At 41.1% G+C, this 13,986-nt stretch overlaps 1 pseudogene; it reads right to left on the bottom strand.

Annotated features, from left to right (window-relative positions):
• Window positions 1–204: 204 nt before the first annotated feature.
• LOC149228687 (hyperosmolality-gated Ca2+ permeable channel 1.2-like) overlaps window positions 205–13,986 on the bottom strand; it is a 69,845-nt pseudogene continuing 56,063 nt past the window's right edge.

Genomic DNA, 13,986 nt, shown 5'->3' with positions numbered 1-13,986 from the left:
TGCAAGCTTAGCTTGTTGTATCTCAACCTATGCAAGTGAGTTCCGTTGCCTCGCAACCTCAAGTTTCAAGTTAGCAAACCAAAACTTCTCAGGTTGTTATGCAACAACCACTTGTTTCTGGGGTATAACTACCTCAGGTTAGTGTGCCATTATCTGGAGTGGCTCAAGTTGCTACAGGTTTAGTTTATTCTCAACGTGGTCAAACTAACATTGGGGGGCAATATCAAACTTCACAACTGATACCCCAAAAACCTTGGTAGTCATAGTATCCACAGCCTCCATTTCAGAATGTCCAACCTCAGTATGGGCCTGCTTTCCAAACTCAACCTGGGCAAGGACAGTATCAAGCGTATCATGGCCCTGTGTATCAAGCCCAAACTGGTTAGGGACAAAAGCAAGGTCAACCTAGTTTCAATCCATATATTAGATATGTCCCACCACCTTATCAAGGATATCTACCTTATGCGAGTATGCAAAGGCCTATGGCATAGGCTATTCCATCTTATCCTGGATATGCTCAACCTGATCTGAATCGGTAGTTTCCGTTTGTGGCAACTCTAGAATTACCAGATTTAAACTAGCTTACAAATGATCCAATTTTGTATTCACCATTATGGCCAGGAATTCCTCATAAGTTTCCTTTCGAAATTCCAAAGTTTAGTGGAAATCCTAGAGAATACCCATCAATTCATGTTATGACTTATCGTTTATGGTGTTCTTCAAACTCCTTGAATGATGATTCGGTAAGACTCCGTCTTTTCCAAAGAACGCTAATTGGTTTGGCTGCTAAGAGGCATATTGAATTTCCAATAGCTTCTTTTAATAATTTCACCCATTTAGCCATTACCTTTTTGACCCACTTCCAGTTACCCATCAGATATGAAACTAGAACGAAACTTTTGACCAATTTCAAACAAACGACTTCTACTCATATATACGATTATATTCATGAGTGGCGTCATCGTCATCGCATAGTTAAAACCTATGTTCCTAATCAGCTTTTAGCTGAGTGGTTCATTAAGTCCTTATTGCCATCTATCACTGAGGATGTGGCTAAAGGTAGAGTTGTTACAAAAGAGCAAGTGATTGCTCGTGCCCAATATTTGGATTTGATTTACATGCAATCCAACATGCTCTATGACAAAATTCCACATGCAGCGTGCCTTAATCAATGCATTCCACCTCCACTATCGAATAAGGACTCTCATTCCGGAGACGGTGTGGTCGGTTCCTTGAGCACGCAAACGGTAAGTAAACCATCTAGTAAATCACTTGCCAAGAATCAAACTATAAATTCACCTGAGGTTCCTGCTTTCGAGATTAATGTTGTGTCATCTAACAAAGGTAAGAACCAAAGCAACCAAGAAGCAAGAAAAAGGGGAAAAATAAAAAGAAGAATGAAAACCTTCCTCAAGAGAAATCATCTGATTCCTATACTTTGGGAAAGAAACCTCTTTATCCATGTCTGATATGTGATAATGATCATTTTACGGGGATTTTCCTCACCACTCAGAAGTTTCTAAATTGTTAAAAACCTCCACCGCATCTACAGTGTTGACAGATCCATTTCCAAACTCAGATACCAATATGGTTGCAACTGAAAGAAAAGCCAAGCACTCACAGTCATGATTTGTGGTTAGATTCATATGTAAGGAATAAATTGTCAAGCGTTCAATTTGAATTCCTTGGAAATCAGGCGAGCTAGCTATCAGGCGATGTAGTTTTCAAGCAAGGTAGTGATCAAAGTGTGAGGCAATGCCAGTCTTTAAAATTTTCATACTGCTGGAGTTTCATGGAGGGATCTGTAGAGAGAAAAGAGCATAGGTCGGGTAGATGTTTGAGGAATGAACCTAAGGGTTTATACAGTATCCTAAAGAATGATGAAGTTGCACAAGCCTTCAAACAGGTTTGCTGTTGGAGGTTTTGTGAAAAAATTCAAGGAGGCCATATACAAGTCACCAAGGAGTTCGCTTTAAATTTCACAGGATTGAATTCAAAGGTTGGGGTACTTGAGTTTCCAATCTCTCCAGAAGTTATATCGACAGTCACTGAGATTCCAAGGGGACAGGAAAAATGGTTTAAAAACTTCAAGTTTGACATGTCCCCTTGCAAGGAATTTCTGAAACCGAAGTTCATCAATTCAGACTTAAACAAGTCCATGCCCAGAAGTTTTGTCAAAGATTCATACGCTAATTTGCTTACCTGAATATAGAGGTACTTCACCTGCGAAGGGAGGTATCATAAGGTGTATCCTTATCGCTTCAAGCTACTTCTTCATTTCACTGGAGATATCTATATTGATGTACACTTCTACTTGTTTTGTAGCCTGGGAAAAATGTGTGATAAGGTCCAGTTAAAGAAGGAAGCCTGTGAGACCTCATTGTTTCATCACGGCTTAGTTAAGTTGATAATTCTGCATGAACTCCAGAAGATAAATAAAGAATGGTCCATGTTGATGTTTATGTCTTGCTTCAAGACTGAAACCGGTCTCAGTCCTCAGGCTACAAAAAGCTCTCCACCAGCAATCAGTCATCGTGCAGAAACAAGATCAAGAAGATTCACAAAACTGAAGGCTAGGAAACAGGTAAAGGAGCCCACCAGACCACTGGTAATCCAAGACACACCCCAGCAGTCCCAGAAATAGAAGACCCAGCTCAAAGAGGGTGTACGTGAATCATCTATAGGTGAAGCAGTCCATAGAAGAATGACCAGGAGTCAATTAGCTAAAGAAAAAGGCAAGAGAGTGGCTGCTGAGGAAAGCCCACTTTCAAAGGGAAGTCTGAATGACTTGTTGCAAGCTATTGATATTGAAGAATCTCCCTTGGTTCGAGCAGACTTGATAGAATCAGGTAAGAACAAAACCAAAGGGATCAAAGCCTCGAAAAAGCTTAAATTTGATGATCAGGTTTCTAAGTTTGTCTTTAAACCAAGAAGACCTGTAACGAGGCATTCAAAGGAGATACTAGAGGAGCTACCATAGTCAAGTGAAACAGAGGAGTTAGCCAAAGCTCATGAAGAACCTGTGACTACATCAGAAACACCATCTCAGCTGCATAAAAATGATAAAGGTAAGGCAATTATCCCTCAAGAGGAACATAGTGTTGAAGAGTTGAAAAAGAAGTTGAAATTAGCAAACCTTGAAATTGCTAGACTGAAGAAAGCCTCAAGGGAACATGCGATCAAGGAAGCTCATTTTAACAAAATGGAGGCTCTGTGGGAAGACAAAACAATTCAAATACCTGAAGTGGTTGACTGTCATGCTCAATACTACACATGGTCAATTCCCGCAATAAAAGAAGCAAAATTCATCAGAAGAGTTAATATGAAACTGAGAGCTGGGATCAAAGTTATGAAGAGGCAAATTGAGGATTTGAAGATACAACTAAGCCAGCGGGAAAGATTTCCTTAAGGAAATCACACAGCAAGTAAGGTTATATCCCAAATTTTGATGATTTACCTTGTTGCAAGTTTTTTGAAGAATGATACATCTCCATTCAGTTTTGAATAGCTTCAGGGTAGTTGAAAGGGACATTTCAATATAAAAGAGGCTCAAGACAGTCGAATTTTGGCATTTAAACTGTGTTTTTGTGATTACATAGCAGTTTCGTAGCGCGCTACGAAACTGCTGAAAATAATGCCTAATGCACAGCAGTTTTGTAGCGCGCTACGAAACTGCTGTAGCTACATAATTAAACTCAGTCGACCAATTTTGGGTAATCAAGGGGAAATCTTTTTGAAAAGGAATCTCTTCAAAGGATCATTTAAAGGGTGTCAACATTCAGCAAGAGCAAAACAAGTGGGGAAAACATATATATGAACTCTAAACCATTTGTTATAAAATGATCACAGTTACTATGGTTCATGATATTTCAAACAGCTTTGAAGAGGTTTTGTCTTCACACATGGGAACGGTCTACAACACATAAAGAACGTGGCACTCCAACACATTTTTGTGTAATCAAAGAAGAACAACATGATTAATTGGTTTCGAATATCCTTGAGGAAACCAAAAGCAGAAAAACAGGGGCAATTTCCTACTTTCCAGCAGCAGTTGAGAAATGTGACATTAAGGGCCAGCAAGCAGCTTCAAACATCCATCAAAGTTAAACTAAAGGGAACCACTTGTCAGAGAACGAGTTTTTATTGTAATAAATGCTATTATCAGCATGATGTGGAGTTAGACTCCTAATTGTCTTAGGTTTATAAAACTTCCAGTTAGTAGTTGTTGTATTTATAGTTAGTTAAAGTTTGAATAGGTGTCATAGCAAGCAGAATTTGATTTCCCCTCATGCTGAAGGAGGAATCTCAGCCTTGTAAAGAATTCTATATATAGGAGAAAGAGCAATGTACTTAGGGTTGGAAATTTTATTGAGAAAAGCTCTGATATTTGGCTTTATGTAAAAGACTCTATTTTTAGTAATACAATATTGGCTTTGCTTCTCAGGAATCAGAAAGAATTCGATGTGATGAATGTCTTGTGTTGTATTTTCCTATTATCTACAGTGGTATGAATATGTGATTACCTAGAAATCACTAAAAGTGCTCTAATTTCCTTCATATATTCATAAACTGTGCTGGCCTTCTATGTGTTTGGTGTGTCTACATATCTTGGATTCTGAATGCCCTAACTTCTATGCAAAGCTAACCTTCTATCACTACTGAAGCATATCTAACTCCATAAGCCCAATGGATACTTTCTAATTGTGTTTCAACCTATTATACTTGTTCATTTTGTTTCATAGAGTTAGCCATCTTATTCATTATCCAAATCTTTAATCTTGTGAGAGAGCCCTCTCAGGTTGAGGAGGCTAAGCCTTAGCCTAAAGTAGGTTTGAAAGAGTTACTTAAATTCTACCTATTCAGCAGCCTGTCAGGGTCTGGTTTTGAGATAATAGCTTCTGGAACGAAACTTTCCCTCCAATGGATCCTCATTAAGGGATTTAGATTGTACTCATTCCTATTACCAGACTCGATGAGCCCAATATTTTTATTTATTGTCACTACCTCCCCATGTTAGGATTGGGTAATTTGCATGCTTGTTGCCTTCCTTAGATGTGGTAGTCGTTTCTCAAGATTCCTCTCTAGAATTGAACCCTAATTCTTTGTCGCTCATCACCACCATGGTAGGCCTCTATCCCATCATCGAAAGTTGATAGGGAAAAAATTTGAATAAAGCATCGCCAACACAAGGTTTGTGTGATCCGTTGAGTTATCATGATTCATCGGAGAAGTGGGGAAGCTAGCACCAACCTTTTATCTAAAAAATTCATCCCTTCCAAAGATTTGGGACTTGATTCATGTACTAGCTCTAGAACTACTATGGTTATTTGAATAGTATGGTACCATAAAAAAAATTATAACTATTTTAATGATCCATTTGAAGTTTCACAGTCTGAATTAGTTCATACTTAGACTTTCAAGGTTAATTTTTGAGACAAGCATATGACTACTGTGAGGATCAGCCATGTAGCACCCTCCCACTTCAAAGGGAATTCCAAGTGCTCTCTTACCAAGAGCCATCCTAAACACCCATGATGTCAAAGACATGTCAAAATATCATGTAAAATTTTTATACCTTTCACCTCTTGCATCCCAAGAAGGGAACACACCCTACATGGCAAGGACATGAAAAATAAATGTCGACATCAAATGCAATGGATGATGGATGCAATATCCACAAAGAAAAAAATGGGAGTTTGTAACTAGCCCCCAACCAGTAAGAAAACAAGCAATCATTCAACCACTCCCTTCGAAATGCCTCCCAAACCCTCCCCACCCCGCACCAAGGCCACCTAGGAGCCTACTTGGACATCAGCAACAATGGACCTCGATCACCTAATCGCCTGCAATAGCCTCGATGCAAAGGAAATGGAAGGAAATAAATGGAGAATGACCAACCACACAACCTCTATATTAGAAATGAGCCCCAACCCTCCCCGCCCTGAACGAGGCCACCTAGGAGTCCACTCGAACAACAACAATGGTGGACCTCGATCTCACGATCGCATCAGGGGAATTTTGAGATCTAAAATGGGCCTCCTAAGGAAATTCAAAATAATACTGGAAATAATAAAATAATATTAGATTACATCATCAAATTTTGGAGGAAAAAAAGAAAAAACTATTTTTTCAACTCATATTTTCAACTTGTCTCCCTATGGGTTTACTCAAATTTCTGTTAACCTAGATTGTCATTGATGTCAATATGGTAATATTTTAGGAGAAGTGGTGCAAGAAGCCATGAGGTGAAACCAGAGGAAAGCCAAGATAGTCAAGCCATTGGAAGTCATAGGAGCTATCAAAGTAGAGCTATCAAAGTAGGGAAGAAATTCATTAAAAGGAATAAAGAGGAACACGCATCAGGAGGAGAAGCCAACAGAATAACAGTTAATGGAGGAGCATCACATGTAATATATGCCAAATAAGAACTATTGGAATCCAAAGGGAATACTGATCAGAGGAGCAAGAGAAGCATAGAGGAAGAGTCATCTGAAACCATAAGAAGCAAAGAGCGGAGAGTCGTTACTCTATGTAACTGCAGTCAACAGTTAAACAACAAGTTTGTAATAGTGCCAGTGGTTATCAGGCAGACACTAGGAGGTAAGTGGTATTTAGAGGAGAGTGCCCGATTCCATTAACCGAGTGACACGTAGCACTTGGGTGGAGAGAGAAAACCATTTTTTCGAGTGGTTATTTATCTTGCAAGTGGCTCACCCGAAATGTATGTAGGCTGTTGGATTTAGCGAGGGTTGATCAACGGAGAAGGATTAATGAACGGTTTTGGGTTGATCGGGTTAAGTTGGGATTGTTAGATCTAGAGATAATATCTACGATGGAGGATTGATTCGAAAAAGGCAAACATCAGAAAATGTGCAAATGATGTAAAAAGGTGGAAAAGATAAGTTATGAATGATTATTGTGTATTTCTATTATATAAACATTATAATAGAAATAGCGCGGATATCAAAGGAATATCAGAGAAGAGCAGAGTAGTATATATATATATATATATATATATATATATATATATATATATATATATATATATATATATATATATATATATATATATATATATATATATATCGGAGAAATCACATCGGCGGGTTCTATTAAGTACCACAGTGAAACCCTCAACTATGATATACAGTTGCGGACCTGATGGTCCTATTATATCGCACCCTAATGGTATATCACATCCTCCATATTAGGAGTTATGTATCGCAGCGTTTCAAAGCCTTACCACATTAAAATTCTGATTGTGATATAATTGCGGACCCGACTACACCATTATAGCATGGCTTAATCAAATGTCGCATCCGCGGTAATCGAAATGTACAAAGGAATGTAAAACCGCTGATTGCGATGGAGCTATGGACCCGATGAAGTTATTAACAACAATTTATAATCATATCGCATCGAGTAGGGGCAATCGGTAATTGGCCATCGATGATGTTATAGACATGACTTATAAAAGACCTCCTGAAAGCTGTGATTTCGATTGAGAGTGTGATGTGGCATGTGGGACCACCCATTATATATTTCTAACTATGTTAATATATGATATTATTACAGGAGGACAGAGGATGTTAAGGGGCATCGACAATGTTATATCGTGAAGACAAAGAGTTGCAACTGCAGAAGCTATGATTGTGATTAAAGGAGTGATTCGATTGCCATAATAAAATGTTGGGTCCATTGTATGAATATTGAAACAACAAAGGGGGGCCTCTCTAATATAGTTATTTCTTTAATATGAAATATTATTATAATATGACCTCTCTTCCGCATTAACGTGTCCTGTAAGAATTTTATGAATCTGAAGAGACAAAGGAAGCTAAAGAGTGAGCACAGAGGAAGGCAAAATATCAAGCGAGCAAAGAGGAAACGAGTGGAAACCAAAGGTTAGGAGTATCAGGCATATAAAACAAAGAACAAGGGAAAGTTTGAGTTTCTGGCAAACTGTAAGAGAAAAGGGAGCCGAAGTTCTGGCAGAAGTGGAAGGAACATGAGGATAGAAGTAAGTCATAGGTCCAACAAGGTTGGGAGTAGAGAATTACAACCAAACAAATCCAGACAGTTACAACAAAGGGTTGGATCCCTTAAGGTTGGTGCCCCAAAACTGAAAGGATTGGTGTCCTAGGAGTTGGTGCTCCTAAATTCAAGGTTGCTGCCTTGACAAGACAGAGTTGGTGCTCTAGAGGTTGGAGCCTCACAAAGAGTCCAAGTTGGTGCTTGGGAGATCTCTTCTGGTTTTTCACGCAGATCCCGCAGTTTAGATGTGATTTTGGGTGATTTTGGGCAGATCTCGCAGATTTTGGGCGATTTTTTCTTTCAATTTAGATATCTCTTCCGTAGATCTATTCCGGTTTTTGAACGCGGGTTCCAGCATTCTCAGATCTGGTGCGCATGTGGGTTTCCAAAGAAGAACAACCCACGTACTCCACGTGAAAAAATACGCCTTTGAAAAACTTCCAGAACTCCCACGCTGTATGCGTGCTAACGCTCCTCACGGCAGCTCCGAATGCTTGCGCTGCGGTTCTCTGCTTCTTGGCATTTGACTTCTACGGTGATCCTTCGGTTCTACGGTGAGATATCCTGCGGTTCTACGGTGATCCTTCGGTGATCATTCTCTGCGGTTCTCGCAGTTTTTTTTCGCAGATCTCTTCTGGTTTTTCACGCAGATCTCGCAGTTTAGATGTGATTTTGGGCGATTTTGGGCAGATCTCGCAGATCTCGCAGATTTTGGGCGATTTTTTCTTTCAATTTAGATATCTCTTCCTGTTGTGGGGAAAAGTATCCGATGCGGATGACCCTATCCCTACTCTAAAGGTGACAGTCTTTAGCAACAACTGAAAGTAAAGCTTTGATGTTTTCCTTTATGAAAGTACAGAGAGAAAGAAGAAATGATTAACCAACCTGGTGTCCTTCGCTTAGTCGATCTTGATCCTCTCTCTTTGTCTCTTGTTCCCAGCTCCTTACTCTCTTTGCCGGTCCAGCTACACACAGATCCTGCACAAAACAAGAGAGGAAACTACAAGATACATGTACTCATAACTGATGCATGGATTAGAGTGAATCAAATATACATGTAAATACAATACATCAATGCAATACAAGTATATAGGAGAACATGCAAAACTTTATTGATAGAAGTAACAGGGTTCTGAGAAGGTTACAACCAATGATGGCTCCAATCCAGCAGCACCTCCCCAGCAGCAAGAACTCTCCTCTTCACCTCTAGTACAATAATCACCCAATAGCTCTAACTGTAATCCAACAGCACCTCCTTGCTTTACACAAAATTCCCGCCTCCTCAGACCTCATAGAAGAGCTCTATATATAGGAGAGAAGAGGAAAGGATGAGTCAGCTAGAGGCTGGCATGGAGCTGACTAGTGTCCTCTCCCTCTTCAGTTAATCTTCAGTTCCTGAGTCCACTTGGAGATCCTTGGTTACACATGGTGATCAAGTACCTCTTACTCATCACAGGGCGAATCTTATGAACCAAGTGTCAGTTTGGAAGCTTCCTGGGCAGTTGACACCTTGCAGGATGACTGTGCCACTTGGCCAATCTCACCCAGCGCAGGTAGCCTTCATTACTTTTGACTTCCAGCGCAGGTACAGAGTGGGACAGTTGCATTACAGCGCAGAAGCTCAGTTAAGCAGCTGACATGATCCAAAATAAGCCTGTTTTGAAGTGTTTTCAGGTGGAGAACTGATTGGAAGTGCTGTTGTTTGATGACCTTGTTCTTTTAGGGGTAAGAACAACATGTTTAGGGACTGAGGATCCCTGTAATTATTGACATTCCATGCTCCATGATGCGAGGCACAAAAATGTCTATAACAGTTGCCCCCTAAAGTATGAGGCCGTTTATCGGGTGAAATGCTTTATCTAGAGGATCCGAAGTTCGTTCCAGTGCTGAGGAGAGTGCCCTGTAATACAATACAATACAATACATTATTTTTCATTCATCATTATTCTCATGATCTAGCTGAGGCGGGCATTCCCATGCTCAGCTTTTTATAAATACATTTTGGTACATATGACAGACGATCGTCTGAAGATAGACTGATAATTTTCTGCTGTAATTATCATCTTTTGAGTAGGATGATCATCTGCTGCAACAATGTACATGGCAAATGCTTTTATATTTCCTGAATATATATCGCAGCCCGGATGGATGAAACTAGATCCGGGGTCTTCAAACTCGTTCGATCTTCACTCTAAGTACAAGTCGATCCATGTGAGAATTGCGCTGAAGTCGAACATGGAAAGACATCGCTTGATTACCGGTCAATAATGAAAACCGTTAACAAGCGCGAGAGGAATCACCAATAATGACGATGACCCTCAAGGTACTGCAGTACAATTCACGTGGCGTGAATAAAGGACTTGGCGTCGAACGCCACGCAAAATCTTCTGGTCGAAGGTCATTGACGTATACCTATCGCCGGAAGTGAGAAACTTGCCATTGAGGCATGCAAGCTTCAAAGTACTGATGGGGGTGTTCCTAGATCTACTTCTTGGATAATGAGCTGAAGTCGACAAGAAGCGATCCGTCAAAGGAGGGCCTTAATGAATCCCACATCAATGACACAGAACGGAGCTAATGACTTTAGTGGAGGTGAAAACAAACTGTGACATATGATTCAGGGTGGCGATCATGAATGGACGAAGGATAATGTATGGCAGTGGATGGGACACGGTTGACACTTTCAGAATGACCCCTCTTGAACATATAACGACACTGATGCGATGGATCGGTAGCATTACCCCAAATGTGGATGGTGTGGCGAGGACCATGGTGATGAGACCGGTGAATGAAACAACCCAACCCGATGTGATACGGAGGAAAAGTGTCATGTCCAAGAGTGACTTGCTACCATTAAACTTTGAATGTTCTCCCAATTTTTCCCCAGTCATTTCTGACCAGTACCTCTTTATTTTTATCAAGCTTGAGGAGGATAACATATGCTTGTTCTATAACCTGCCCTTCGGGCAAGCCTATCGCTATGATTTAACGAGCCTAGCGATAGGGAAACTCGTTCTCGTCTAAAGACAAGTTTGTCGCTATTTAATCATTTTAACGAGTCTAACGACAAGGAAAACTCGGTCCTTTTCATTTTTAGAGAGTCTGAAAAGATACAGAAAGTCAACTCCATAATTCCTTTTTCGTCAGCAAATCCCTTAAGTCTGAAAAAGTATAAAACAATACAGAAGGGATGGCTGTTCGGTACTTTTAACGAGCCGAACAAGACAAGCGCTCGATCCTTTTGTGCAATAATCCCTCAGGTCCAAAGAGATTAAAATTTAGAGGAGGGATAGCGTTCCGGTCATTTAACGAGCTGGAAGGCCAAAACTCGGCAAACTTTTCATATTTTACGAGTCAGTGAAAAGAGCTGAAAGAAGACTCGTCTTTTGAGGAACGAGTGATAAACAGGGATAGCTACAGATTCCAGGTACCGGTTGGAATTTTCCAATCACGGCAGTGTCACAAGGATGGCTAGGTGAAATCACTCTTCGCAGCTGTTTCTCAAAAGAGGTAAACACACAAATGGAAGTGAATGATCGGCCAAATGAACAGTGGAGGTGATGGATGAAAACACGATCAAGGTTCTTATGGCTGATGAATTTACGATCTCAAAAGGTTATTTACCGGTTCATTTTTTCCATGAGCTTGAACTCTGAGGGAAACTTTTGCTCACACTTTTCTATTTTTTAACGAGCATAAATTCAGTCCTAAAACTGCTCGGATTTGCGTTTATTTTTTAACGAGCATGAACTATATGCTAAAACTGCTCAATATACCAGTCATATGAAGAACGCCTCTCGTAAGGACCAATTTTTATAGAGCTTATGCCTTACCACAACTGTGCTCACTTTTGGCAAATTTTACTTTTGCCCCACAGGCTTTCTTTCATGCAAGTTTGGAAACGGCTAATCTTAAAACCAGATAAATAACCGCCCCTAGCTTGCACTCCAGAAAGTTTGCATGCCCCCAGGTATAGGATAGAATTTCGAGGCTGCCCCTCCTCTCCCCTACTTCTGCTTTTCTTTGGGTGTTCACATTTATTTGTCATCTTGCTAATCTAATGCTAACGATACTTGTCTTCTCGTTATTTTAAGGGGTCTTACGCAGTACTCAGGCTTCCCGTCGGCCCACTTTTAACAAACAGCTATTTATGACAATAGAAGAACACTACTCAAAGATAAAACATTGGTATTATTGAGGGAGGCTTGCCTCTTTCTTATTATTCCAAAGACGGTTCGATTTGCTGCCGCAGATCAATCTCTTTCTTCGGCGGTGCCTATCATTGGGTTGTCCTAAGATGGTTACCCTCTGTCACAACAATACGGTCTCCTTCTTAATAGACTGCCCCTGCTTATCCTTCAAAACACATGTTTCGATGGGCGAGGCTTGAATTTAAAGATGGTGACTACTTGTTGTAATAAGGGAATTCCTACTCGGGCATTGCCCACTTTTTTAGACAAAGGTGAATGATTCCCAAACACATAACTTTAACAAAAGATCATTATTCCAGAACAACCCCACTTCCTACGGACGGGGTACGGACTAGTCATGTTCTCCTGCGGAAATTCTGTCTTATACCTGGAGTTTCTTCTGCCCGAAGCAGACCAGGGTGCATGCCCCCTGGGTCCTAGTCTTTCTTTCCGAATCACTCGCGCTCATCGGGAAGGAGGATCGGGGGCGGAGGCGAATCTTGAGTGAACAAACCATTTAGGATTGGTATTTGACTATTTGCGATGCGAGATCCCGGAAATGAAAGTTGGTCTACGAGCTTGACCACCCTTCCTTCATGTGGAAAACACATTACTCTAAAGAGTGAGGAGACTATCGCTCCCATGCAATAAATATAGTCGCGTCCAAGGAGTAGGTTATAATCCAAGGGTCCTTGAACTACCAACACGTTCATCCTGACGGTCTTCCCCTTCAATGTAACAGGTACATCGGGGAGGATCCCTAATGGTTGACTGGTTCCTTTATCAAAACCTGAGAGATTTTTCAACTCAGGTAAAAGCGCTGGGGAACCCAGTGCTTTCCAAGCAACAGAGGAAAGGATACTCACACACACCCCTTCATCAATGATAGTACCAGCCATAATCATTCTATAGATCTGGACAATGATTCTGAATGGTACACTGGCTGGTAACCGGGGTCTGCCTAGTTGATTCCAATCAAAGGATACAACCAGGTTGCTTGGCGGTGGGACCGAATATACGGCCGGATATGACTCTGATGATGTTCCTTCCTGCGATAAAGGAATGGGCGCATTGCCCTGATGCTCATCGGAGTCGGTGCTGATGAAAAGAACCTGGATGGTGTCATCCTTGTTCTCATCAGTGAGGGTGTCGCATGAAGACGACTCTTCGGCGACGGTGTCATTTGAAGACGGGTCTTCAATGACGGGGTCATTGGACGATAGAACCTCTGAAGGAAGAACCGGGCCAACTGCCGTATCGACCTTTAGACTTTCGTCTAGTCTAGATTCAGTAGGTTCATTCTCAATGACCGACACTTCAGCTGACCACTTGAGTGGTTCAACCGGATTTTCAACTATCGAGGGATTAGGCGCGAGTTTTTGATATCCAGGTGGAAATCGCGCCGGTGACACCGGGCGATCTTCCAAAACTCTCTTGGCCTCATCTAAGAATGGACATTTGTGGATGGCATGATGACCTTCACACAATAGACAGGGTGACCTTGGTCCCCTTCTTCGTCCTTCACTCTCGCTAGTTGACGGAATGCAATCAACATGACAACCAGAGGTTGATGCTACCGGATTGTGCAACCTTGGGGACCAGTCCCTTAGTATCCGGGGAATACAAGGACAATCACGATGGAAATGGATCCCTTTGCAAATGACACATGGCGATTTAGGCCCGGTCGGTGCAGTGTGTGGGTTTTTGTCAGCTTTCTTCTGCTTGCCCCCAGTCGCCTTCGCCAGAGGCTCCTTCTGCTTCT

Source organism: Pinus tabuliformis, chromosome J, assembly GCF_031772625.1.
Source record: "Pinus tabuliformis cultivar Carrire ecotype Pingquan chromosome J, CPIR1, whole genome shotgun sequence".
Lineage (NCBI taxonomy): Eukaryota > Viridiplantae > Streptophyta > Pinopsida > Pinales > Pinaceae > Pinus > Pinus tabuliformis.
This window is presented reverse-complemented; position numbering and strand designations above follow the sequence as displayed.